Below are 27452 nucleotides of genomic sequence, written 5' to 3' on the forward strand. Positions count from 1 at the left end.
CCACAAACTAAAACCTGCAGTAGATTCACAGAAGATAAAGAGAAGGGAATCAAAGCATACCACTATAGAAAATCAGTTCACAAAGAAAGACAGCAAAAGAGGAAGAAAGGAATGAAGGGGCTACACAAAGCCAGAAAATAATAAGATGACATTAGTAAGTTCTTTTTTTTTTTTGATTTAACTTTATTTTTTATTTTTTAAAATTTACATCCAAATTAGTTAGTATATAGTGAAGTAATGATTTCAGTAGATTCCTTAATGCCCCTTACCCATTTAGCCCATCCACCCTCCCACAACCCCTCCAGCAACCCTGTTTGTTCTCCATACTTATGAGTCTCTTTTGTTTTGTCCCCCTTCCTGTTTTTATATGATTTTTGCTTCCCTTCCCTTATGTTCATCTGTTTTGTCTCTTAAAGTCCTCATATGAGTGAAGTCATATGATTTTTGTCTTTTCTCTGACTAATTTCACTTAGCATAATACCCTCCTGTTCCATCCACATAGTTGCAAATGGCAAGAGTTCATTCTTTTTGATTGCTGAGTAATACTCCAGCATGTGTGTGTGTGTGTGTGTGTGTGTGTGTGTGTGTGTGTGTGTATACATATATATATATATAAAGAAAATGTGTGGTGTGTATGTGTATATATATATATATGTGTGTGTGTGTATGTGTATATATATATATATACACACACACCACACATTTTCTTTATATATATATATATATATATATATATATATATATACACATACACACCACACATTTTCTTTATCCATTTCTTTATCCATCGATGGACATTTGGGCTCTTTCCATACTTTGGCTATTGTTGATAGTACTGCTATAAACATGGGGTGCATGTGTCCCTTCGAACCAGCACACCTGTATCCCTTGGATAAATGCCTAGTAGTGCACTTGCTGGGTGGTAGGGTAGTTCTATTTTTAGTTTTTTGGGAAACCTCCATACTGTTTTCCAGAGTGGCTGCACCAGCTTGCATTCCCACCAACAATGCAAAAGAGATCCTCTTTCTCCACATCCTTGCCAACATCTGTTGTTGCTTGAGTTGTTAATGTTAGCCATTCTGACAGGTATAAGGTGGTATCATTGTGGTTTTGATTTGTATTTCCCTGATAATGAGTGATGTTGAGCATTTTTTCATGTGTCAGTTGGCCATCTGGATGTCTTCTTTGGAGAAGTGCCTATTCATGTCTTTTGCCCATTTCTTCACTGGATTATTTGTTTTTTGGGTGTTGAGTTTGATCAGTTCTTTGTAGATTTTGGATACTAACCCTTTATCTGATATGTCATTTGCAAATATCTTCTCCCATTCTGTCAGTTGCCTTTTAGTTTTGCTGATTGTTTCCTTCGCTGTGCAGAAGCTTTTTATTTTGATGAGGTCCCAGTAGTTCATTTTTGCTTTTGTTTCCCTTGCCTCTGGAGAAGTGTTGAGTAAGAAGTTGCTGCAGCCAAGATCAAAGAGGTTTTTGCTTGCTTTCTCCTTGAGGATTTTGATGGCTTCCTGTCTTACATTGAGGTCTTTCATCCATTTTGAGTTTATTTTTGTGTATGGTATAAGAAAGTGCTCCAGGTTCATTCTTCTGCATGTTGCTGTCCAGTTTTCCCAGTATCACTTGCTGAAGAGACTGTCTTTATTCCATTGGATATTCTTTCCTTCTTTGTCAAAGATTAGTTGCCCATACGTTTATGGGTCCATTTCTGAGTTGTCTATTCTATTCTATTGATCTGAGTGTCTGTTCTTGTGCCAGTACCATACTGTCTTGATGATTACGGCTTTGTAGTATAGCTTGAAGTCTGGGATTGTGATGCCTCCTGCTTTGGTTTTCTTTTTCAAGATTCGTTTGGTATTCGGGGTCTTTTCTGATTCCATACAAATTTTAGGATTATTTGTTTTAGCCCTGTGAAGAATGCTGGTGTTACTTTGATAAGGATCGCATTGAATATGTAGATTGCTTTGGGTAGTATCGACATTTTAACAATATTTGTTCTTCCTATCCAGGAGCATGGAATCTTTTTCCATTTCTTTGTGTCTTCTTCAATTTCTTTCATCAGCCTTTCTATAGTTTTCACTGTATAGGTTTTTCACCTCTTTGGTTAGATTTATTCCTAGGTATTTTATGGTTTTTGGTGCAACTATAGACATTAGTAAGTTCTTAACTGTCAATAATTACTTTAAATACAAATGGATTAAATTGTTAAAAGGCATAGAGTGGCTGACTGGATTAAAAAACAAGACCCAACTATATGATGCCTATGAAAGACTCACTTTGGCTTCAAGGATACATGTAGGCTCAAATTGAAGGGATGGAAAAAGATTATCTATGCACATGGAAACCAAAGAGAGCAGGAGTAGCTATACTTAATAGCAAACGAAGTAGATTTTAAGTCAAAAACTATATCAAGAGACAGAGTCCTAAAATGAAAAAGGAGTTGATTCATTAAGAGTATGTAATAATTATAAATATATATGCACCCAACAATGGAGTATCTAAAAATTTTAAGAAAATAACATATAATTAAGGGAGAAATAGACAGCAATACAATAATAGTAGGGGATTTTGTTACTAACCACTTTCAACAGTGGATAGATCATCTTGACAGAAACTAAGTAAACACTAAACATGAAATATACCTTATATATAGAATAGAACATTCCACTCAACAGCAGCAGAATACACATTTTCCCCAAGTGTACATGGAACACTCTTTAGGATAGAGCATATCTTAAGTCACAAAATAAGCCTTAGCAAATGTAAGAAGATTGATTTCATATCAAATATCTTTTCCAACCATAGGGTTTTGAAACTAGAAACAACAGGAGGACAACTGGAAAATTCACAGTTCTGTGGAAATTAAATAACACCTACCTGAATAGTCAATGGGTTAAAGAACATAAAAGGGAAATCAAAGTAGAGTTGACCCTTGAACAGTGTGGGAGTCAAAAATCCACATGTAACTTTTTTCCCTTTCTTTCTTTCTTTCTTTCTTTCTTTCTTTCTTTCTTTCTTTCTTTCTTTCTTTTCTCTTCTTTTCTCTTCTTTTCTCTTCTTTTCTCTTCTTTTCTCGTCTTTTTTCTTGAGCCAGCACAAATGGAAAGAATCTTTACACAGGCTCCACGCCCATGTGGAGCTAGAAATCAAGAGTTGAATGCTTAACTGACTGAGCTACTCAGGTGTACCAGATGGATAACTTTTGACTTCCTAAAAACATTACTAATAGTCTGTTGACTGGAAGGAAGCCTTACTAATAACGTAATCAGTTGATTGAAACATATTTTGTATGTTTTGTGTATTATATATTATATCCTTATAATAAAGTAAACTAGAGAGAAAATGTTATTAATACCATAGGGAAAATTTATAGTACTGTATTTATCAAAAAACAAAAACAAAAACCCATGTGTAAGTGGACCTGTGCAGTTCAAATCTGTGTTCAAGAGTAAACTGTATCACTTAAACAAAAAAGGGAACACAAGGTACCAAAACACATGGGATGTAGCAAAAGCAGTTTTAAGTGGGAAGTTTTTAGCAATAAATACCTAGATTAAGAACAAAGAAAGACAAATAAACAATTAACTACACTTCAAGGAATTAGAAAAAGAACATACTAAGGCTAAAGTTGGCAGAAGGAAGAAAACAAAGATGAGAGCAGAGGTAAATGAAACAGAGACTAAGACAACAATATAAAAGATGAATGAAACTAATAGCTGGTTTTTTGAAAAGATAAAATTGATAGAACTTTAGCTAGACTAAGAAAAAAGGAAGACTCTAAATCAGAAATGAAAGAGGAAATGTTATTTTTCTTGCCTAGTAATTGCTCTAGCTAGGACTTTCAGCAGTGTGTTGAGTAGAAGTGATGAGAGTGGGCATCCTTGCCTTGTTCCTAAACTTAGAAGAAAAGCTTTCAGTTTTCCATTGTTGATTATGATTCATGTTAGTTGTGGACATTTCATACAAGGTTTTTATTGTGTTGAGGTAGTTCTCTTCCTAGCTTATTGAGTGTTTTTATTGGGAAATGGTGTTGAATTTTGTTGGATGCTTTTTCTGCATCAATTGAGATGATCATGTGTTTTTCCCCCTCATTCTCTTTTTTTTTTTATTTTATATATGAAATTTATTGTCAAATTGGTTTCCATACAACACCCAGTGCTCATCCCAAAAGGTGCCCTCTTCAATACCCATCACCCACCCTCTCCTCCCTCCCACCCCCCATCAACCTTCAGTTTGTTCTCAGTTTTTAACAGTCTCTTATGCTTTGGCTCTCTCCCACTCTAACCTCTTTTTTTTTTTTCCTTCCCCTCCCCCATGGGTTCCTGTTAAGTTTCTCAGGATCCACATAAGAGTGAAACCATATGGTATCTGTCTTTCTCTGTATGGCTTATTTCACTTAGCATCACACTCTCCAGTTCTATCCACGTTGCTACAAAAGGCCATATTTCATTTTTTATCATTGCCACGTAGTATTCCATTGTGTATATAAACCACAATTTCTTTATCCATTCATCAGTGGATGGACATTTAGGCTCTTTCCACATAATTTGGCTATTGTTGAGAGTGCTGCTATGAACATTGGGGTACAAGTGGCCCTATGCATCAGTACTCCTGTATCCCTTGGATAAATTCCTAGCAGTGCTATTGCTGGGTCATAGGGTAGGTCTATTTTTAATTTTCTGAGGAACCTCCACACTGCTTTCCAGAGTGGCTGCACCAATTTGCATTCCCACCAACAGTGCAAGCCCCCTCATTCTCTTAATGTGGTGTATTACATTGATAGATTTTCATATTTTGAACCATCCTTGCATTCTAGGTATACATCCCACTTGATCATGCTACATAATCCTTTGTAATGTGCTGTTGAATTTGGTTTCTCAGTATTGTGTTGAGGATTTTTGCATCACTGTTCATCAGGGATATTGCTCTGTAGTTTTCTTGTTGTGTCTTTCTGGTTTCAGTATCTGGGTACTGGTACCTCATAGAATGAGTTTGGAAATGTTCCCTCCTCTTTAATTCTTTGGAACACTTTGAGAAAGATTGGTGTTAATTTTTTAAATGTTTTAGAGAATTTCCTGTGAGGCCATCTGGTCCTGGGTTTTTCTTCCTTTGGGACCTGCTTTTATTTCTTGATTAATAACCTTATTTTTTTTTATTAAAATTTTTTTTTTTTAATTTTTTTTTTTCAACGTTTATTTATTTTTGGGACAGAGAGAGACAGAGCTTGAACGGGGGAGGGTCAGAGAGAGAGGGAGACACAGAATCGGAAACAGGCTCCAGGCTCTGAGCCATCAGCTCAGAGCCCGACGCGGGGCTCGAACTCCCGGACCGCGAGATCGTGACCTGGCTGAAGTCGGACGCTTAACCGACTGCGCCACCCAGGCGCCCCTATTTAAATTTTTTTAAAAAATGTTTACTTATCTTTGAGAGAGAGGGAGAGAGAGAGTTTGAGCAGGGGAAAGGTAGAGAGAGAGAGGGAGACACAGAATCCACAGCAGGCTCCAGACTCTGAGCTGTCAGTCCAGAGACTGATGCAGGGCTCAAGTGAGATCATGACCTGAGCCAAAATCGGATGCTGAACTGACTGAGCCACTCAGGTGCACCTTGATTAATTAACTTTAATTAATGTCTCTTGAATTCCTGCTGAAAAAGATGAGGATTTAGCTTATACTGTCTGTAATCTCTTTTCTCTCTGTATTCCAAAGCTTAAAACTTAATAATATTTCATTCTTATATTAATATTTTTGCAACTTTAAAATATTTGAATTTCTTAAATAATTGCATTTTATTTATTTTTAATTAATTTTTTTTTTTTGAGAAAGAGAGAACGGGAGAGGGGCCGAAAGAGAGAGAAAAATAGGATCTGAAGCAGGCTTTGAGCTGTCAGCACAGAGCCCGACACGGGGTCCAAACCCGTGAACCATGAGATCATGGCCTAAGCTGAAGTTGGACACTTAACTGACTGAGCCTTGGGGGGGCCCCAAATGTTGTATTTTAAATCCCTGTTATGTAAGATAACACTAGGACTTTTTGGGTGCCTGGCTGGCTCATTTGGTAGGGCATGTGACTCTTAATTTTGGGGTTGTAAGTTTGAGCCCATGTTGAGTGTAGAGATTGCTTAAAATTAAAAAAAAAACAAAAAAAACACCAGGACTTTTATCCTTTTCTCCATCTTGTGTCTTCTGCTCCTTCATTTCCATTCCTATTTTTCTTAATATTTGAGTAGGTGTATGATGAACAATCTCATTCTGTTCTGTAACAAGAATTAACATATTTAGGCTTGTCAGTAGCTTGACTTTAAAAGCTAAACACAATAAACTGCAGTTAATCATTGAGCTAGGGTTATTTTTTGTTCTCAGTGGGTCCAAGGTCATGATTCTAATGGAACTCAAAAAATAAAATATTTGATATCAGGGGCGCCTGGGTGGCTCAGTTGGTTAAGTGTCTGACTTGGGCTCAGGTTATGATCTCATGGTTCAGGAGTTCAAGCCCCGCATTGGGCTCTGTGCTGACAGCTCGGGTCCTGGAGCCTGCTTTGGATTCTGTGTCTCCCTCTCCCTGCCCTTCCCCCACTCATACTCTGTCTCTCTGTCCATCTCTTAAAAATAAAGAAACGTTAAAAAAATTTTTTTTTAGTAAAAAAAAAATTTGATATCAAGGTTAGGTTGCTGATCTTAGAATTAGTAAGTTTTTCAAAATCATACTACTAGTTTGCTTTATATTCTGACTTTATATTCTTACTAGTTTGCTTTATATTGTTCATCTTCCACCATTATGGTCTTTAATTGCCTTTTTCCTTGATGGAGAAAAAGATACCTTTACATTTCCTCAGATGTTTCATACTTGAATCATAATATATATTATTTGTTGGGTAGAATCTCTAGTTTTCCTGGAGACACCCCTTTTAGAGCCCTCCTCCTTCCTGCTTCAGTCTTGATAGGTTTGGAAGCCTGTATGTCTTACCATTCAGAGATGTTCCTGCATTTCTGGGTTAGATTTACTCTTTCTTAGATTCTACATATGTCTCTTTTATGGCATTCTCTGTCTTTTGGCTGGAATGTTTCCTAAATTAACTTCAATACACAAGGTGCTTATGATTAATCCCAGTGTACAAGGTTCCAAATTCTTGCTGTCTGAAAATGGCTTTGGCCTGCTCATAATTGCTTGATAGTTTGGCAGCGTGTAGAAATTTAGATTCAGATTAATTTCCATCAGAACTTAAGGGTTTTGCTCTGTTTTGTTTGGGTCAAGATGCTAAGTCTGATGTTACTCTGGGACTTAGACTCCTTCCTTCTCTGCTTGGAAGCTTTAGTATCTTATCTTTCTAGTTTGGACTCTTCTAGTTATTTGTCTTGGTATGAGTTATTTTTTGTTCTTCTTTCTGGACTCTCGAGTTGGTAGGCCCTTTGTGGTTGAAATGCATGTGTCTTCCTTTCCATATGGGAAATGTTCTTTTACTATGATTTGGTAACATTTCTTGATTTTTCTATGTTCTCCCATTTTGAAATGCCCACCAGCAGAATGCTGGCTTTTTGGATTGATTTTATGTCATTTATCTCTTCTCATGTTTTCTCTTTTTTTTTTTATTATGTATTCTGATAGATGCCTTCAACTATATGTTTCTGCCTTTCTGTGAATGTCTATAAGTACATTGTTAATATTACAGTAGCTTATTTTCTGCTTGTATCATTTCAAAAAGCAACATGGTATAGTAGTTCCAGGCTTATGCAATAGAACCAGAATGCCAGACTGTGTGGGTTTAGATCCCAGCTCCACCACTTAATAATCTTAGGTCACTTGATGTGATAAAGGAGTTTGTATTTGTATAGCATTTATAACAGTTCTTGGTGTAGAAATCTGTATTACTGTTTGTTAAATATATAGCATCCTGGTTTTGTTTCATGCAATGCAGTTTCTTCAGGAGTGTCTCGATATTTTGTTTTGTTTTTGAGTTTTCTTCTGTACCCTAAATAATCTGGTTCTTCCAGGGTTAATTGGTGTACTTATTTAATTGTTTTTCTAGCTCCTGTTTTCCATTGTATGTTTGTAGTTCTGCTCTAATTCCTTAAGCAGAATCTTTCTCAAGTAACTCATGATTTTGTTTCAATGGAATATTTTAAACTATAGAACAGTATACACAATAGAATAATGAACTTCCATCTGTCACCCAGCTTTAATAACTTTAATAACTTTTTTCATCTATACTCTTACTCATCCTTTCCTAATATTGTTTTGAAGTACATCCCACATGTCATTGATCTGTAAGTATTTCTGAGTATATTTCTAAAACTGAAGGCTTTAAGTCCTTTTAAATTTTAGAAAAATTGATGGACCCCCCCACTTCCCCTGCTGTTACCTTTTTCCCCCCTCCATGTTGAAGGAACTGGATCAGTTGTTCTATAGAATATTTCCCATTCTGGATTTGTCTCATTGCTTTTTCCTGATGTCATTTTACTTATTCCCTTCCAGTCTTAATGTAAACTAGAAGTTTGATCTTTTTGTTTTCTTTCATTGTTGTCCCCTTAAAGAGCCTTTTTAGAAATTTTTTTACTTCATTGTCTGTCTACTTCCTGAGACCCAGGGGACAGATCATAGTGTTGTGCTTTGGAGGATAAGAAACTGTTTTAACTTACTGTTTAAGATCTTTTTACCTCTTGGGTGTGATATTGTTCCAGTTAAGAATATATAATCTAAAGGTTTGATTCTATTTTGATTCTTTTTCAACAAGAATATTTGACACATTGTACTGAGTATTACATGTTACATCAGGAGGTACATAATATCTGGTTTTCTCACTTTTGGAGATGCTAAGCTTGATTAGTGCATACAGATGGTGACATTGTCATATATTGTGAAATCCACTATTACTTTTTCTCCTAATGGTTTTAACATCTGTTGATGATTATTGCCCATCTATGTAATTCATTTGTTTTGTTCTTATTAGCTGAAATTCTTGGAAGGACTCTCATCAACTAGGTCTCTTTGCCTTCCTTGAGATACAGTTTGATAGGATAGGCAAGAAGAGTGCATTATTAATTTTCTTTTATTTACCAATTTTTGATTAGCCCTTAGTGTACGTACTGTTAATATCCATTGGCTTTAGTATTATACTTTTTTTTTTTAAAGCATTTTTAGCTATTTGTAAGGACTAGTATTTCCAGAGTGTTATTCTTTCTTTGAGGTCTTCCAAAGAACAAAGGCAAAATTTACTGTTTTTAAATTGAATAAAACTTATTCTATCTTGTATTCATTTACATTTAAATATTTTATTTCCTCATGACTCATTAGTTATTTCCATCTCCCCTAAAAAGAGGATATGAAAATAGAAGAATGATGGAATCACATGGGATGATAGGATATGGGGGGGGGGGGGTGGAATTGTCACTGTTGTGCCAGGTTTTCAGTTTTTAATTTTTTTATATTACCCAAGTTATTGCATCATATTTCAACAAGTTATAAAGGAACCTGGGAGACACACCATGTTTGTAGGTTCCCTTTTAGTTTTCACTGAATGCAGTTGAGAATTCAGAAATTTTCATTTCTGTCCAAAGTGGTGAAGAGAGGAAAAATGACAGTGGAAGATATTTCACGTCTCTTTGACAAATCAGCAGATGAATGCAAAGAGAAAATAGCGCTCCAGGTCCAAACCAGCATTGTCCAATAGAAATACAATGTGAACCACAAGTGTCAGCCACATATATAATTTAGAATTTGCCTTTAAAAAGTTAGCAAAGAGGGGCGCCTGGCTGGCGCAGTAGGTTAAGCGTCCGACTTCAGCCAGGTCACGATCTTGCGGTCCGGGAGTTCGAGCCCCGCGTCAGGCTCTGGGCTGATGGCTCGGAGCCTGGAGCCTGTTTCCGATTCTGTGTCTCCCTCTCTCTCTGCCCCTCCCCCGTTCATGCTCTGTCTCTCTCTGTCCCAAAAATAAATAAAAACGTTGAAAAAAAAATTCAAAAAAAAGTTAGCAAAGAAAATAATGTCTTATGAGGAAAACAAATATTTGGAATTCTGTTTAAAAATTAATACTTTTGGGACAACTTTGCTGGATTCTTCTGTCACTTTTTTGATCAGATAACTTCTCTCTCTTCCTCTTCTCCTCTGCATTCACTCCAAATATGCCAAGTTTTCCCATGGATCTATATAGCTTGATATTGGACTAGCTTGTGTTTACTTTGTCTCCTTATATGCTTTATTTTCCTTTTACTTCTTCATTTCCTGGCATTGAACCCTGCCTTCCCAAAGTATCAGGTTGTATCTTTGTCTAAGGCTGTCTTTTTGAGCTGAAACAATGGCTTTCAAACTTCTCTGACTATAGCCTATAATAAACATATTTTATTTTATGATCCAGCGTGTGTGTGTGTGTGTGTGTGTGTGTATGTATGTGTATATATGTGTATGTATACATATACATACTCAGAAACAGATCTGAAACAAAAATTTCAAGAAATACCCTTACAGTAACTAGGTGTCTTATACTATAATTTTTTTTCTGTATCCTGTTTTATTTTTAAAATGTTTATAACCCACTATATTGCTGGACCAAAGGATAGGACATTTATGGGTTTGTTTGTTTTTTTTTTTAATTTTTTTTTTCAACGTTTATTTATTTTTGGGACAGAGAGAGACAGAGCATGAACGGGGAAGGGGCAGAGAGAGAGGGAGACACAGAATCGGAAACAGGCTCCAGGCTCCGAGCCATCAGCCCAGAGCCTGACGCGGGGCTCGAACTCCAGGACCGCGAGATCGTGACCTGGCTGAAGTCGGACGCTTAACCGACTGCGCCACCCAGGCGCCCCAGACATTTATGGTTTTGTTAAGATATTGATACGTTGTTCTCTTTAAGTTTGTGCCAATTTATACTCCCACCAGCAACGCATGAGAATAATGTGAAAGCTGGTATTATAAGTACTTTCAAAATTCTGCTCCAAGAATATGTGACTCTACAGTGTCTTCAAACTTGGTGGACACCCATCCCGCTTGGGGATAAAGTATCTTGTGCTTCAACTACTTTTTAGTAGTAGTAGGAGAGGGAGAAAGAAACCTGTGGGTTAGTTGAACATTTGGAATTCCATCTTGATTGATTTATCACATTTTGATGATACCTTTTTGAAATTAATAAAATAAATAAAATAAAATAAAATAAAATAAAATAAAATAAAATAGGTTCTGCCTTGTAGGCCTGTATGATTCTGTGACTCAAGGCAAATTTCTTCACTTCTTAATTTCCTCCCGTATCTATCTTGTCTCAGAGAATGATCTTTTCATCTCTTTTCTTACTCTGACCAGCCACGTGGGCTTATTTTACTTCAGCACAAATGCCACATTTTCTCTTATATCTGGCCTTTTGAACTTGCTATTCCCTTTGGATGGAACACTTTCTCTTCCTCCTGCCTTGCTTTATTTGGCCAGATCCTACTCATGTTTGCATTTAATGCCCCACCTTTAAGGGACCATTCCTAGTGAATTCCCACCAGACTGGTTTGTATTTCTCCCAGCTTTCTCCTCACAACATCATGATTCTTAAAGGCTTTCATCCCATAAGGCTTTCATCCCATTTGGAGTTGCCCTACATAGTGAGCTCCCTATAGGGATTGATGGCATCTGACATGTTCATTGCTGCATCCTCGATTCCTGGCACATAGGAGGCCCCAATTAATGCTGTATACGTGGATGGGAAAAAAATACTAGAGACATTGTTACTTGTTTTCCAGAATTTTTATTTTAATTTTTTCCTGTAAAGTTGCTGAAACTTAGAAGCTGATTCTATCACAGTTTAACATTTCTTCAGAACATTCTACATTCATCTTAGATGAACCTTTAGAACTTGGTGAGTTTCACTAGGTATCTTCAGTCTTCATTTTGAGCTCAGAGGTATGCCATGCTTTTTTTTTTTTTTTTTTTTTGCATAACTCATAATTATTGGGTGCAGTGAGGTTTGCAGTGTTCTGACAAGATAAGATGGAGTATTATAAAACTATTTAAAGCATGACCTGCTACCTGCCTTGGTACCTTTAGAATTTTAATTTTTTTGAGGAGTAAAAAGTTATTCATTGGTAAGATAATTAATATCCAGATGTAAAGTATTGTCTTTTCACAAACTCTTGAAATTTTTCAAAGTTACTACTCAGGAGTAAGAATTAAAACATCTTCTGAGATAAACAGGGTGACTTACAAATGAATAAAAAGTAAAATAAGTTATTTCCTGTTACACTTTAAGTTGAGCAATAAAGAATTAGTTGGTTGAGGTAAAGAAGGGCCAGTCACCCACTGCAACTCTAGCTTACAAGCAAGCCTGTCAGGAGTCAGCAAAATACCAAGTCTAGCCTGCTGCTTGTTTTTGTATGACCCATGAGCTAAGTAGCGTTTACATTTTTAAATGATTGGAGGAAGAAAAATCTCAACAGAATACTATTTTGTGACATGAAAATGATATGAAATTCAAATTTGAGCATCTGTGAATAAAGCTTTTTTGGAACACAGCCACTCTTTTTATGTATTGTGTATGGCTCTTGTGGTAGAATTAGGTACAGTAGTTGCATCAGAGACCTTAGGTCCAGAAAGCTAAAAATATTTACTACATGACCCTTAATTTTAATATAGTCAGTTTTATCAAACTGTTCTTTTATGGTTAGTGCCTTTTGTGTTTTAAGAAATCTTTGCCTAGCCCAAAGCCAAGAAGGTATTTTTGTATGTTTTCTTCTATAAACTTGATTGTTTTAACTTTTACATTTAAGTTTATACATGGTATGTGATAGGATTCATGGTTCATTTTATTTTCTATATGGAAACCCGTTTTATCAAAAATCATCAAAAAGACTGTCCTTTCCCTTTTGTAATATACTAGTCTTTGTTGTAATTCAGATGAGTGTTTATTTGTGGGTCTATTTTTGGACTCCATTGTGTTCCATTGGTCTGTTGTTGCAGAGTGCCATACTCTTCTAGCTTTAAATCCTCCAATTATGCTTTTCACAATTGCCTTGGTTTTCTTGATCCTTTGAATTTCAATAAAAATTTTATACTCAACCTGTCAGTTTCCTGAATAAATAGATATCCTGCTTAATAATAAGCAAGTTTAAAATAATAGTAAGCAAGTTTAGTGTTATTTGTTATTTAATATTATTGACTAGCTTAAATCTACAGATCAACTTGGATGTATATTGGACATCTTTCAATATTAAAGTTTAAATACCTTTACTATGGTAGTACCTCTATATAGTTAAGCCTTTTAAAATTTCTCTCAGAATCTAATTTTGTTTTTTTTAATTTAATTTTGTTTATGTAAGTTTTATACATCTCTTAACTTTTTAAGGTATGATAATGATATTGTGGTTATGTTTTTTAATAGTCCTTGTAATTTATAGATTTGTACTGAAGTGTTTAAAGATGCAGTGACACAGTTTTGAGGATTTGCTTTTATTATTTATTTATTTATTAAAAAAATTTTTTTTTTTAACGTTTATTTATTTTTGAGACAGAGAGAGACAGAGCATGAACGGGGGAGGGTCAGAGAGAGGGAGACACAGAATCTGAAACAGGCTCCAGGCTCTGAGCTGTCAGCACAGAGCCGGACACGGGGCTTGAACTCACGGACCGCGAGATCACGACCTGAGCCGAAGTCGGACGCTTAACTGACTGAGCCACCCAGGCTCCCCGAGGATTTGCTTTTAATAATGTAAGGGAGGGTGGGGAGGAACGGAGAAGGGGCAGACTAGATGTAACCAGATTGACTGTGATTTGATAATTGTTAAATGGGTGATATGTTAATTACATTATTCTTTTTACTTTTGTGTATATTTGACATTTTTCATAAAAATAGATTTAAAAAATGTAATGACTACAGTAGATTGAAACACAGATATACGATTCCAGAAGTTCATCATAATATTAAAAAAAAAATTCTCGGGGCACCTGGGTGGCTTGGTCGGTTAAGCGTCCGACTTCGGCTCAGGTCATGATCTCATGGTCCGTGAGTTCGAGCCCCGTGTCGGGCTCTCTGCTGACAGCTCAGAGCCTGGAGCCTGTTTCAGATTCTGTGTCTCCCTCTCTCTCTGCCCCTCCCCTGTTCAGGCTCTGTCTCTCTCTGTCTCAAAAATAAATAAATGTTAAAAAAAAAAAAAATTAAAAAAAAATAAAAAAATTCTCATAGGCACCAGGTCATTACTCTGAAAATCATTTGTAAATTAAAGAATCAACCATTTAATGTTTTTATGCATAGATTATATTCCAGGATAACCAAATAGTTCAGAGGAAAAGTTTACTTTATGGAATAATCCCAGCTGATAAGAAATGCTGAGAAAATAATAGGATTAGAAAATCACCACAGTGCAATTTCTAATGAAATAGTGGATCTAGATAATGATCAGTCAATGACTACTAAAGCCAGTAGGTGAAAAGTCTGTTGGGACATAGATATAATACAGTAGGTAGACCAAGATGGAGTAAGCCTAATTCTCTGACTGATTAGACCTCGAAACTCTTAATACAAAAACCAACTGTCCAGTGACTGAAAATTAATCATCGGCAAATTGAGAAGGGAAGTCATAATTTGAAGAGTTGCCTGAATAATTGTGAGTTTATCATTTTTCTTGTTCCACGATCCAGCTTTGATGAAATGGTGGGCTCCACTGTGGAGCTGCACAGTGGGTGTAGCCGTTAGCAGAAACTTCAAGAGAAGACCCTATTTCTAGCCAGAGGATAAGGAAAAGGGGGTCTCCCCCTTTTTTTTTCCTTTTCCTCTCACAAGCCTGCCCTGAGACTGTTTCTACTCAGTAAATTGCACTGCCATGGTGGCACAAACACTTAAAACTCTGAGAGAAAATAATTTCTCTGGCCAGAGGAGTTGGGAAAGAGACTTCTGGAAACGAGCATGCTGGGGAAATCTCAGGGAGAAGAGAACTGAGAGGAGATTTCCTAATTGTGAGTGTGAACCCATAAACATCCCACCTCACTCATGAGCTACACATGCACAGAACAGACCCAAAGAAAGACAGCAAAGACTTAGAGAACTGAACTGTGATATAAACCTCCGTTCAGATCCAGACTTGCCTCTGAGTGATGCTTGCAGAGGATAAACCCAAGTAACATAGTAAAAATAAAGTCTTTAAAAACTGAACTGACATTCGAACTGCCACCCACAGAAGCAATTTCAGAACTTGCAGTTTAAACTTACATAAATTGAGTTATCCAGAAGAGGTTAATAGAATCTTGAGTTTCATAACCTAGTATCTAAGATATAAGTTATATCTAAGATATTATCCAAAATTACTTGACATACAAAGAAACTGGACAATCTGATCACTTTTTAAGGGAAAAGACAATAAACATGCCAAACCTGAGATGAGCCAGATGATGGAATTATTGTAACAGTTGCTTTAAAGTCTTTTTCTATCTGTACTCCTTGAGGTAAAAGTGAACACTGTTGAAATGAATGGAAGCATCGTTCTCCTCTGAAAACCAGAAACCATGTAAAGGAATCAAATGGAAATTTCAGAACTGAAAAATACAATATATGAAGTATGAATTTACTGGCTCAATAGCAGACATAAAGATAAATCCATAGAAATCTCACATCCTCTGTCTTCTGTATCAAGGGTGTGTCTCTGTTCTATAATACTTGCCAAGGCCAGGTTGCACCTTATGAAACCTGGTCATACGCCTTCTGGCTGTGATTCATACATCCTCTCATCCCTAATTACTCCTGCTTGCATTCTACAAAGATGTGTCTGCAGTGTGAGCCCCGTCTCCCTTGCTACTCCATAGATTCGGATAGGGTCTCGGCCTACCATTTTTTAAGACCTTCTCATTTCAGGGGAGGATCCAGCAACTAGTTTAAATCAGTTTAAGCAAGTTTAAAAAACAGTAATAGTCAACTAAGAGACCCATGTATATTTATTTCAAAGCTTTGAAAGTAAATAGGGATAGAGAGATAAGTAGAAATGGATAGCAAATATGATTCATACTGAAAAATCTTACAATGTAAAAAGAGTAAGTTTATCTTGAAATGTAGGTGTAATGATTATTTTAGTGAAGAAGAAATACCGTATGGTAATTTTCTGAATAATTTGTGGTTCAGGATGCATCTAAAGATATTTGAACTAGTTTTCAGATGGTTGGGAACTTGCTTGGCCTACTTGGCTGCACAAAAGCAACCTGGCAGTTTACTCGAGTTTTAATAGGTCAAAACAACTGCCTGTTTTATAAAGTGATTATCCTGCAAAAAGTTAGAGGAATACTTGTGGCTTTAAAAATTGGTATCTTTTTAGTGGCATTTTACGTGGTTCTGGTGGCTATATAATATGTCAAAGCATTATCATATTTGTATATATTGGTTTTAAGTTTTTAAATATCTCATGAGCTGGTATTTTCATAATATTACTTAATCAAATTTCCTGGGGCGCCTGGGTGGCTCAGTTGGTTAAGTGTCTGACTTTGGCTCAGCTCATGATCTCACGGTTTGTAAGTTCGAGCCCCGTATGGGGCTCTGTGCTGACAGCTCAGATCCTGGAGCCTGGTTCAGATTCTACGTGTCCCTCTCTCTCTCTGCCCCTCCTCTGCTCATGCTCACTTACTTGCTTTCTCTCTTTCCCTCAAAAGTGAATAAACATTAAAACAAAATTTTAAAAAAATCAAATTTCCTAACAGGTTCCTGGAGATTTTTAGCACTAATGAAATTCTATACTTCCTCTAGGTTGATAAAATTTATGCGTTCATTTCCTCTCTCCCTTTCCCCTCCCCCTCCTCCTCCCTCTCTCTCCTGCTTCCTCTCCCTCTACCCTCAGATCCAACTCAGAAATTTTCATACACTTATCTTTTTAAAATAGGCCAATCCACAAAGGCTGGGATTTAATTAATATTCTTTGGACACCTGTTTGACACTTATAAATTATGCTTTTTTTAATATATGGTATAGCACATTAAATACTTGTCCAAAAGGGAAAAGTATGCTTTCATATTCATTTGGACATTAACTATTGCCATTCAGAAAACCAGACATAGAGCCTGTTGCTGCCATATAGCAATAAAGTTAGACTTGAAAGTTGCAGTTGAACTCCTGGAGCAGGAATTATCATCCACATTATTTTTCAGTTCCCTTGAGGAAACCTGAAGGGAAAAGATAGCTACTTTAATAATATAATACAAAAACAAAGAAAAAGTTCCAAACTTCCTGACATGGTTGTGTAGTCTTTTACCTGTTGTTCTTTAATGTCTTATCTTCCCCAAAGATACTTAATTTTGTTTTCACCAAAGAGAGACTTCTTGGGTCATGAAATGTGGTAGGCAGAATAACGGTTCTTCAAAGATGTCCATGTCCTGATTCCCAGAACCTGTGACTATGTTAGGTTAATGTGACAAAGAGAAATTACAGTTGGAAAGATTATCTTGGATTATCTGGGTGGGCCCAATGTCATCAGTCACAAGGGTATTTATAAGGGTGGGAAAGGGAGGCAAAAGAAATGGCAGCAGAAGAACATGGCCTGCTGCTGGCTTTGAAGATTGAGGTGGGGAGCCTTGAGCCAAGGAATATGAGCAGCCTTGAGAAGGTTGAAAAGGCAAGGAAACAGATTTGTTGCTAAAGTTTCCAGAAAGGAACACAGTCCTACTGACACTTCGAGTTTAGCCTAGTGAGACCTGTATTAGGCTCAGATCTCTAGAACTGGGAGAGAATACATTTATGTTTTTTCATTCCATTAAGTTTGTGGTAATGTGTTCTAGAAGCCATAGGAAACTAACACATAGCACATCTATTTAGTTTTTCACTAATAGCATGAATTTTACATATTGATTAATTGAATCCTGATGTGAATGACAATGTGATTTCCTATGAATGTGAATTCTAGTTTATTAAGTCATTCGTGTTGATAATATGTTGGACGTTGATGAATGGACTTTTGTGTACCTGGGAGTCTTTGTTTGCTACCTCATAGGAATGGCAAGAAGTTCATTGTGGCTAGAGAACAGGGAGTGTGTGCACAGTGAGGGTGGAATGGGAGATGAGGCCAGAGAAATAGAATGAAGCTGAAAAGGAAAAGTGACCTTCAGAAGCCTTGGTTTCTCCTTCACATGTCCTTTAATATTTGTATTGTTTGTGCCTGTAGAAGTAAATGCTGTTAAGTTGGAATTATAAAAAGTTTTATCAGCATGACTTGGGCTATATAGAGTTGTGAGCAATCATTTCATTTCACCACAGAATGGCTCATGGAGTGGCTTATTCATATTATAAGTGCACGAAGGATTTAATGGCAAAAAGGAAGGCATGGTGTTTAGACAAAACTTGAAAAAGAATTAAGCATTTCTGTCTCTCAGATATTCCCTGACCATCTCAGATAAACTTGCTTTTCTCCTTTCTGCCTTTTCTGGGATGAGAAACTGTGAGAGCCCAGCAAAGATTAGGAGGCTAGGACAAGTTGGGGAAAAAAAGACATAGGCACAAATAAATTAAAGCTATACTGCCCATTTTAAAAAATGTGTTTTTTGTGGTTTTGAATCAGGCGGGTCACGTGCTATCTCAGTTTGTGTGAGCTATATAGAAGGATCAGGTGTTTGGAATTGAGAATATGGAGAGGCATGTGATTGTTTCCAATGGTGAGTTCTAGAATAATTCCAGGGAATGAGTGGGAGGTAGGATGGTGCACAGGATTGTTGGAAGAGAGGAAGTAAAGGCCAAGATGTTGGGCGGATAGTTGTTACAGATATTAAAATGCAAAAACAATGACAGAAGAGGTATTGGAGAGAGTAATAACCCCAAGGGAATGAGAGGGCTTGCTCTGGGAGTTTTTGAATGGTTACAACATGGAGAGGGTACTTTCTGACATTGTCTGGAGGCATGAGATCTGAAGCTGGGGATTTCAGGGAGGGGGGAGAAAGGGGAGTAATTCAGGAATGACAGTGAGGAACAAGGAGGTCCACCTCACCACCAAGACCTAGTCATCTGTGACATGGGAGAGGAAAACAGCTGTCATTCGAAAGGACTGGAGTTAGAGCAGAGCTCCGAGAGGAGAGTGGGGGCTTCAGTTGGTACAAGGAAGGTGAAGAGGTGCAACAGCGGTATGGAGGCAATAGGAGATTTTGCTCATGATATCATGAGTTCCAGAGAACAGTTAAAGGAGTTTGGAAATTGGGAAAGGAAGGACAAAGGGATCAATGAGGGGATATAAAGAGTAAATGAGGACAAGAATCCAGGTAATGGGGGGAGGGTTGTGATGTGGAGGGTTTGGGCCTTTCCTGGTGACTGATATAAAAGGAAAGTAGGACATAGTGAGATTAATCTTGATTGTTTCCTAGGCAGGTTATTGTAAATATTGAGGGAGAGAGGGTTTGAGAAAGGCAAACTTACCAAGAGCAGCCAGAGATATTTGGACTTGTATTAAATTTCTGTTGCTGTCGTACAAATTACCACTTAAAGTCTTAAAACAATAAAAATCTATTATCTTACAGTCCTGCAGCCCAGTGGTTCCATAATAGGTCTCACTGGACTAATAAAATCAAGGTGTCAGCAGGGGTGCATTCCATTCTGGAAAATTCCTTTCTCTCCTTTCAGGGGAGAATCTGTTTCCTTGTGTTTTCACGCTTCTTGATACCTCACATTCCTTGTCTTATGGCCCTTTTCCTCCACCTTCAAAACCAGCAACATTGCATCTTTCTGGTCCTTCTCCTGTCTCATAATTTCTCTCTGACCACAGCTGAAAGGTCCTCTGCTTTTTAAAAATTTTTTCAATTTTATTTCCAGCATAGTTAACATACAATGTTATATTAGTTTTAGGTATATAATATAGTGACTCAACACTTCCATACATCACCCAGTGCTCTTCACAAGTGCCCTCCTTAATCCCCGTCACCTATTTAACCCATCCCCCCACCAACCTCCCCTCTGGTAACCATCAGTTCTCTATAATTAAGTCTGTTTCTTGGTCTCTCTCTCCCTCCCTCCCTCCCCCCCCCCCCCCCGCTTTGCTCATTTATTTTGTTTCTTAAATGCCACATATGAGTGAAATCATGTGGTATTTGTCTTTCTCTGACTGACTTACTTTGCTTAGCATTATATTTTCTAGCTCCATCCATGTTGCTGCAAGTGGCAAGATTTTATTCTTTTTTATGGCTGAAGAATATTCCAGTGTGTGTATGTATGTGTGTGTGTATGTATGTGTATATACATATATATATAACATCTTGTTTTTAATTTTTTTATTTTAAAGAGAGAGAGCAGGGGAGAGGGTCAGAGGGAGAGCGAGAGAATCCCGAGCAGGGCTCGATCCTACGTCCCTGGGATCTCTACCTGAGCCAAAATCAAGAATCAGATGCTCAACCGACTGAGCCACCCAGGTGCCCTATATCTTTATCCATTCATCTATCAATGGACACTTGTGCTGCTTCCATAATTTGGCTATTGTAAATAATGCTGCAGTAAGCATGGGGTGCATGTGTCTGAAAGGTCCTCTGCTTTTAAAGACTCACATGATTGCACTATACCCACAGATAATTCAGGATAATCTCTCCATCAAGATCTTTAACCTTAATCACATCTGCAAAGTCCCTTTTTGCCATGTAAGGTAACATATTTACAGGCTCAAGGGATTAGGGCATGCTCCTTTTAGTGGCCAAAGGGCCCCCTCTTTCTTTCTGCTGATCCTACTAAAGAGGCCTGGTGCAGAGTTGATGTAGTTTCAGGGTAATGGTATCTCCTTCAGTGTGTAGTTCACTCTGAGACTCAGGCTTTGGCTCTGTACCTTCAGATCATCTGTGGGACTTAGTGGAGGCTAGGGACAGGCTCTGGCCTCAGACTCATCTCTGAAAAAGGAATATGGTGCTTGTATATTCTGTGGATGAGACCAGTCCATCACATGAATAGGGAGCTCAGACATTATTTGAAGAAATACATTAGTTGAATCATTGGAATAGTCTTGTGTCCTACTAAGAAAGTTGTGCTAACTTTTCCTTTTTATTTAATGAGGTTTCAGAAAAATGTCACATTTAGACATTTGAAAGATGAGAGCTCTGGTATCATTTGTTGTTTGTGTTGAGCCAGAATCTTGTCTGTTCATGAAAGTTTGGGGTGTGTTTCTGGTTCTTACTGTCAATTTTCAGTTTAAATTGGTCTTGGAAACTGCTTTATATAGAGTCAAGGATATTTTTCATCTTGCTAATATTTTACATTCATTGTAGAGGTAGGCTGATGTTCCCATTTAGTATTGAATAAGTTGAGAACTGTTTAATTTCATCTTTACTCCTACATTAAACAAATAATTTAAAAAGTATTTAAATATTTGCAAGTTAAAATTGTTCTTTTGGGAATAATTATCTTTTTAACTATAATACAAACATTGAGTACTCTGCAGAAACAAGTTAGAATTTTTCATAAATGGTGATAAACATAGTTAAGGATTGATGCTTGGGTTTTTATATACCAGTCAATTAAATTTCAGTGCTACTTTTAATTAATGTTAATAGACCCATCAGTCCCAGAATATTTGTGATATCAGATTTAACGCACCTAAATTCCAAATTAGGTCAGTGGGTCAATAGGTTATTAGGTTAGAAAAAGATTTATTGTAGTTTCCGTTTTTAAACCCAGGTTCCTAAGTTAATCGTTTTATTTTATTATTTTTATTAAAAATTTTTTTAAATGTTTGTTTATTTTTGAGAGTGCAAAGTGGGGAGAGGGGCATAGAGACAGGGAGGCACAGAATCTGAAGCAGGCTCCAGGCTCTCAGCTGTCAGCACAGAGCCCAATGCATGGCACGAACTCACGAACTGTGAGATCATGACCTGAGCCGAAGTTGGACGCTTAACTGACTGAGCCACCCAGGCACCCCAATCATTTTATTTTTTTTAAGTTTATTTATTTATCTTGAGAGAGAGTGAGCATGAGCGGGGTAGGGGCAGAGTGGGGGGAGAGAGAATCCCAAGCAGGCTCCGAGCTGTTAGCACAGAGCCCAGTGTGGGGCTAGAACTCATGAACCGTGAGATCGTGACCTGAGCCGAAATCAAGGGTCAGATGCTTAGCCGACTGAGCCACTTGGGCACCCCAAGTATACAGATATATTATAAAGAAGTAGCAGTGGGAACTGAATATCTAAACACTTCTTTCAAGATGGTTGTCACTTAGACATCTTAGAAAGTTGCAAGCTCATTCTGTGCTCTAAGAGTGAGACTGGAATTTGTATTTAAGGAACTCTCTTTGGTTCTGGAAAGTGCTGCTTTGGCATGCCCTCCTAGTTAAGAAGATACAAAGCAATACATTGCGAAATAATCATAATGATAGATAAGCAATGTACAACAGACTATATATGTTCAACAGGAGTTCTGAGAAGGGAGAGGATTGGAATAGTTAAAATGTCAATACTACCCAAAGCAATCTACACATTTAATGCAATCCCAATCAAAATTGCACTGGCATTCTTCTCAAAGCTAGAAGAAACGATCCTAAAATTTGTGTGGAACCACAAAAGACCCTGAATAGCCAAAGTAATGTTGAAAGAGAAAACCAGAGCTGGAGATATCACAATCCCAGACTTTAGCCTCTACTACAAAACTGTAATCATCAAGACAGTATGGTCATTGGCACACAAACAGACATATAGACCAGTGGAATAGAATAGAGAACCCAGAATTGGACCAACAAATGTATGGCCAACTAATCTTTGACAAAGCAGGAAAGAACATCCAGTGGGAAAAAGTCTCTTTAGCAAATGGTGCTGGGAGAATTGGACAACAACATGCAGAGGAATGAAACTAGACCACTTTCTTACCGAATACACAAAAGTAAACTCAAAATGGATGAAAGACCTCAATGTGAGACAGGAAACCATCAAAACCTTAGAGGAGAAAGCAGGCCACGACCTCTTTGACCTCAGCTGCAACAATTTCTTGCTCAACAAGTCTCCAGAGGCAAGGGAATTAAAAGCAAAAATGAACTATTGAGACCTCATCAAGATAAAAAGCTTCTGCACTGCAAAGGAAACGATCAACAAAACTAAAAGGCAACTGACGGAATGGGGAAAGATGTTGGCAAATGATGTATCGTATAAAGGGTTAGTATCCAAAATCTATGAAAGAACTGACCAAACTCAACACCTGAAAAACAAATAATCATCCAGTGAAGAAATGGGCAGAAGACATGAATAGACATGTTTCTAAAGAAGACATCCTGATGGCAAATAGACACATGAAAACATGCTCAACATCACTCATCATCAGGGAAATACAAATCAAAACCACAATGAGGTACCCCCTCACACCTGTCAGAATGGCTAACATTAATAAGGCAACAACAGATGTTGGCAGAAGATATGGTTTATATGTACAGTGGAATACTACTTGGCAATGAGAAAGAATGAAATCATGCCATTTGCAGGAATGTGGATGGAACTTGAGAAACTTAACAGAAGACCATGGGGGAAGGGAAGGGGAAAAATAATTACAAACAGGGAGGGAGACAAACTATAAAGAGACTCTTAAATACAGAGAACAGACTGAGGGTTGATGGGAGGGCAGGGGAGAGAGGAAAAATGGGTGATGGGCGTTGAGGAGGACACTTGTTGGGATGAGTACTGGGTGTTGTATGTAAGCTGTGAATCATAGGAATCTACCCCCAAAACCAAGAGCACACTGTATACACTGTACATTAGCCAATTGACAATAAATTATATTTTTAAAAAAGGGGAGGTTTTCAAGTTCACTCTTAAAGTAGTGTTCAGTGTCTGTTTCATACCTCCTTTACCAAATGTATCAAACTCTTTGTTATTAAATGGACATTTTAGAGTCATTGTCTTGTCTGCACAGCAATATTGACATTTTTAACTTCTCAAACACTCTTTTCCTTTAATTTTAGTGACAGCTAATTCTTCTTGGCTTTCTTGTGTCTCTTTGATCCTTTTCCATCTAATTGATAATATTATTAATACTAATCATATTTATTTTTGAATACTAGTCATATTTAAAATTGTTGTTTTCTGTGTACTGTCCCATACATGTAACATATTTAATTCTCAGAACAACTGTGTGTACCTATCACTATTATCTCCGAAAAAATGATGTGTGGAGATGAAGTGACTATTCTAAGATCTGTAGCTAATAAAGGGGCTGAGCTATAATTCATATCCAGGAAATGTTTTCAGAGCCTGTTTCTTTTTTTCAATTTCCCTTTCAGATTATTTGTTTTTACTACATTGAAATGTCACTGATTTTTGTGTATTAATTTTGTGTCCTGCAACTTTGGCATTTGTTCTGATGTGCTTTTTTTGTGGAATCTTTAGGGTATTATTCTACATGTAAGATCATGTCATCTGTGAACAGGGATAATTTTACTTCCTACTTTCCATATAAGCCTCTTTTTTTCTTTTTTTTTTTTTCAACGTTTTTTTTTTTTTTTTTTTTAATTTTTTTTTTTTTAACGTTTTTTTTATTTATTTTTGAGACAGAGAGAGACAGAGCGTGAATGGGGGAGGGGCAGAGAGAGAGGGAGACACAGAATCGGAAGCAGGCTCCGGGCTCTGAGCCATCAGCCCAGAGCCCGATGCGGGGCTCGAACTCACAGACCTCGAGATCGTGACCTGAGCTGAAGTCGGCCGCTCAACCGACTGAGCCACCCAGGCGCCCCAACGTTTTTTTAATTTATCTTTGGGACAGAGAGAGACAGAGCACGAACGGGGGAGGGGCAGAGAGAGAGGGAGACACAGAATCGGAAACAGGCTCCAGGCTCCGAGCCATCAGCCCAGAGCCCGACGCGGGGCTCGAACTCACGGACCGCGAGATCATGACCTGGCTGAAGTCGGACGCTTAACTGACTGCGCCACCCAGGCGCCCCCCATATAAGCCTTTTTTTTTCCTTGCCTAATTACTCTAGATAGAACTTGCAATATGATGTTGAATACAGGTGATAAAAGTGGGCATCATTACCTTGTTCCTCATCTTAAAGGGAAAGCTTTCAGTTTTTCACTGTTGACCATGATGTTAGCTGTGGACTTTTCATATATGGCTTTTGTTATTTTGAGAAAATTGTTATCTGTTCCTAGTTTGATGTGTGTTTTTGTCTCGAAACAGTGTTGAATTATGTCAAATGATTGTTCTTCATTGATATATTTGTGTGATTTTTATGCTTTGTTTTATAGACTTGCTATATCATATTAATTTTTGTATGTTGAAACATACCTTGCATCCCAGGGATAAATCCCACTTGGTCATGCTGTATTATCCTTTTAATATACTCTTGGATTTGGTTTGTTATTATTTTGTTGAGGAATTTTGTATTTGTATTCATCAGGGATATTGTAGTTTTCTTTACTTGTGGGGTCTGTGTGGCTTTGGTGTGAAAGTGATGTTGGCTTCATAAAATGAGTTTGGCTGTGTTCCCTCTTCAATTTTTGGAAGGGTTTGAGAAAGATTGGTGTTAACTAATTCTTCGTTACATATTTGGTAGAATTCCCCATTGAATCTGTTTGGTCCTAGGCTTTTCTTTGTTGAAAGGTTTTTGATTACTGATTCACTATCTTTACTAGTTATAGGTGTGTTCAGATTTTCTACTTCTTCATGATTCAGTCTTGGTAGGTTATGTATTTCTAAGAATTTTATCTGTTTCTTCTAGGTTATCCAACTTGTTGGTATTTCTGTGGTGTCAGTTGTAGTATTGCCTCTTTCACTTCTGATTTTGAGTTATCTCTCCTTTTTTCTTAGTCTAGTTAAAGGTTTTTCACTTTGTTGACCTTTTCTAAAAATTCCTTTTTATATTTTTTTCCTATTGTCTCTCTATCCTCTGTTTACATCTATTTGAGATTTTTATTTGCTTCTGCTGACTTTGGGCTCATTTTTTCTTTTTCTGGTTCCTTGCAGTGTAAAGTTAGGGTTTGTTTTTGAGATTTTTTTTTCTTTTCTTAATGTAGTATTTACCTTACAAACTTCTCTCCTAGTATTGCTTTTGCTACATCCCATAAGTTTTGATATGTTATGTTTTTGTTTGTTCTAGGTATTTTCTAATTTCCCTTTTGATTTCTTCTTTGATCCATTTATTGTTTAATTTTCATACATTTGAATTTTCCAGTTTTCTTTGTGTTATCAAAGTTTATTCCATTGTGGGCAGAAAAGATAGTTGGTATGATTTTAGTCTTCTTAAGTTATTATGACTTATTTTGTGATCTAATATGTGATCTGTCCTGGAGAATATTCCATGTACAGTTGAGAAGAATGTGTATTCTTTTGCTATTGGGTGGAATGTTCTGTGTATGTCTGTCAAGTTGATTTACTCTGGAGTGTTATTCAAGTTGTCTGTTTCGTATTGATATTCTGTCTGGATGTTTTATCCTTCTTGATACTGGAGTATTGAGATCTCTTACTGTGTTGCTATCTATTTCTTTCCTTAGTTCCATCTTTGTTTGCTTCAAATATTTGGGTGCACTGGTGTTGAATGTATATGTAATTGTTACATCTTCCTGATGACCTGACCCTTTCATCATTATATAACATCCTTTTATGCCTCTTGTTAGTTTTTGACTTAAAATCTATTTTGTTTGATATAAGTATGGCCACTCCTGCTCTCTTTTGGTTATATTTGCATGGAATATCTTTTCACCTTTACTCTCATCTTCTGTATGTCCTTAAATCTAAAGTGAGTCTGTTGTAGACAACAAATGGTTGGATCTTTTTCTGATAAATGTATCGACTCTGTCTTTGATTGCTGACTTTAGTTCATCTACATTTAAAGTAATTACTGATACGGAAGACTTACTGTGTCCATTTTCTTATTTGTTTTTGACTGTCTTAGAGTTTTCTGTCACTTTGTTCCTCCTGTTGTCTTCCTTTGTGTTTTGATTTCTTTCTCTTTTCCTTTTGTGTCTCTTCTCTAGGTATTTTCTTTTTGCTTAACCATGGGTCTTATATAAAACATCTTATAGTTTTGACAGTCTGTATTAAACTGATAACACTTCAGAAATCTATTCTTTCACGTCTCTCTCCCTTCTACATTTTGTTATCAACATCACAAATTACATCTTTTTATTGTATATCTTATGAATGCATTTTTGTAGTTATAGTTATTTTTATACTTTTGTCTTTTAACTTCTGTACTAGAATTGTTATTTTTAGTCTTTATTTTTAATTTTTTTTAAAAACAATTTGTGGAGTTTAACATTTGTTATGTACACTTTTTAAGTCTAAATTTTATGTAAAACTTTTTCATGAAAACTTCTATAAGTAAATCTAATAAATAATTTTTTTGTTGTTTAAACAGAATTCTGAGACTGATGGTCAGCCATATAGAAGAATACATTGAACCTATAGTTTTCTGAAGAAGCAATTTAAAAGATCCAAAAAACACAAAAGGTAATGAAGGTTGTATCTTAGAATATACTTTGGATTGACATTTTTCCAGCAAAATATATAAATTAATCCATAAACTGTTTTGACACACTAATTTGAGGAATGTTTTATTAAAAAATTTTTCCTATTTATATTACTTT

General features: G+C 36.8%; 1 protein-coding gene across 4 annotated transcripts in view; it reads left to right on the forward strand.

Moving 5' to 3' along the window:
* CLOCK (clock circadian regulator) overlaps positions 1 to 27452 on the forward strand; it is a 132268-nt gene that overhangs the window by 17045 nt on the left and 87771 nt on the right. For all 4 annotated transcript variants that reach the window (XM_047854916.1, XM_047854915.1, XM_047854919.1 and 1 more), the window contains exon 3: positions 27224 to 27315. The gene's annotated coding sequence lies outside the window, so the exon portion shown is untranslated. The remainder of the gene's footprint in view (positions 1 to 27223; positions 27316 to 27452) is intronic.

Source organism: Prionailurus viverrinus, chromosome B1 (assembly GCF_022837055.1).
Source record: "Prionailurus viverrinus isolate Anna chromosome B1, UM_Priviv_1.0, whole genome shotgun sequence".
NCBI lineage: Eukaryota > Metazoa > Chordata > Mammalia > Carnivora > Felidae > Prionailurus > Prionailurus viverrinus.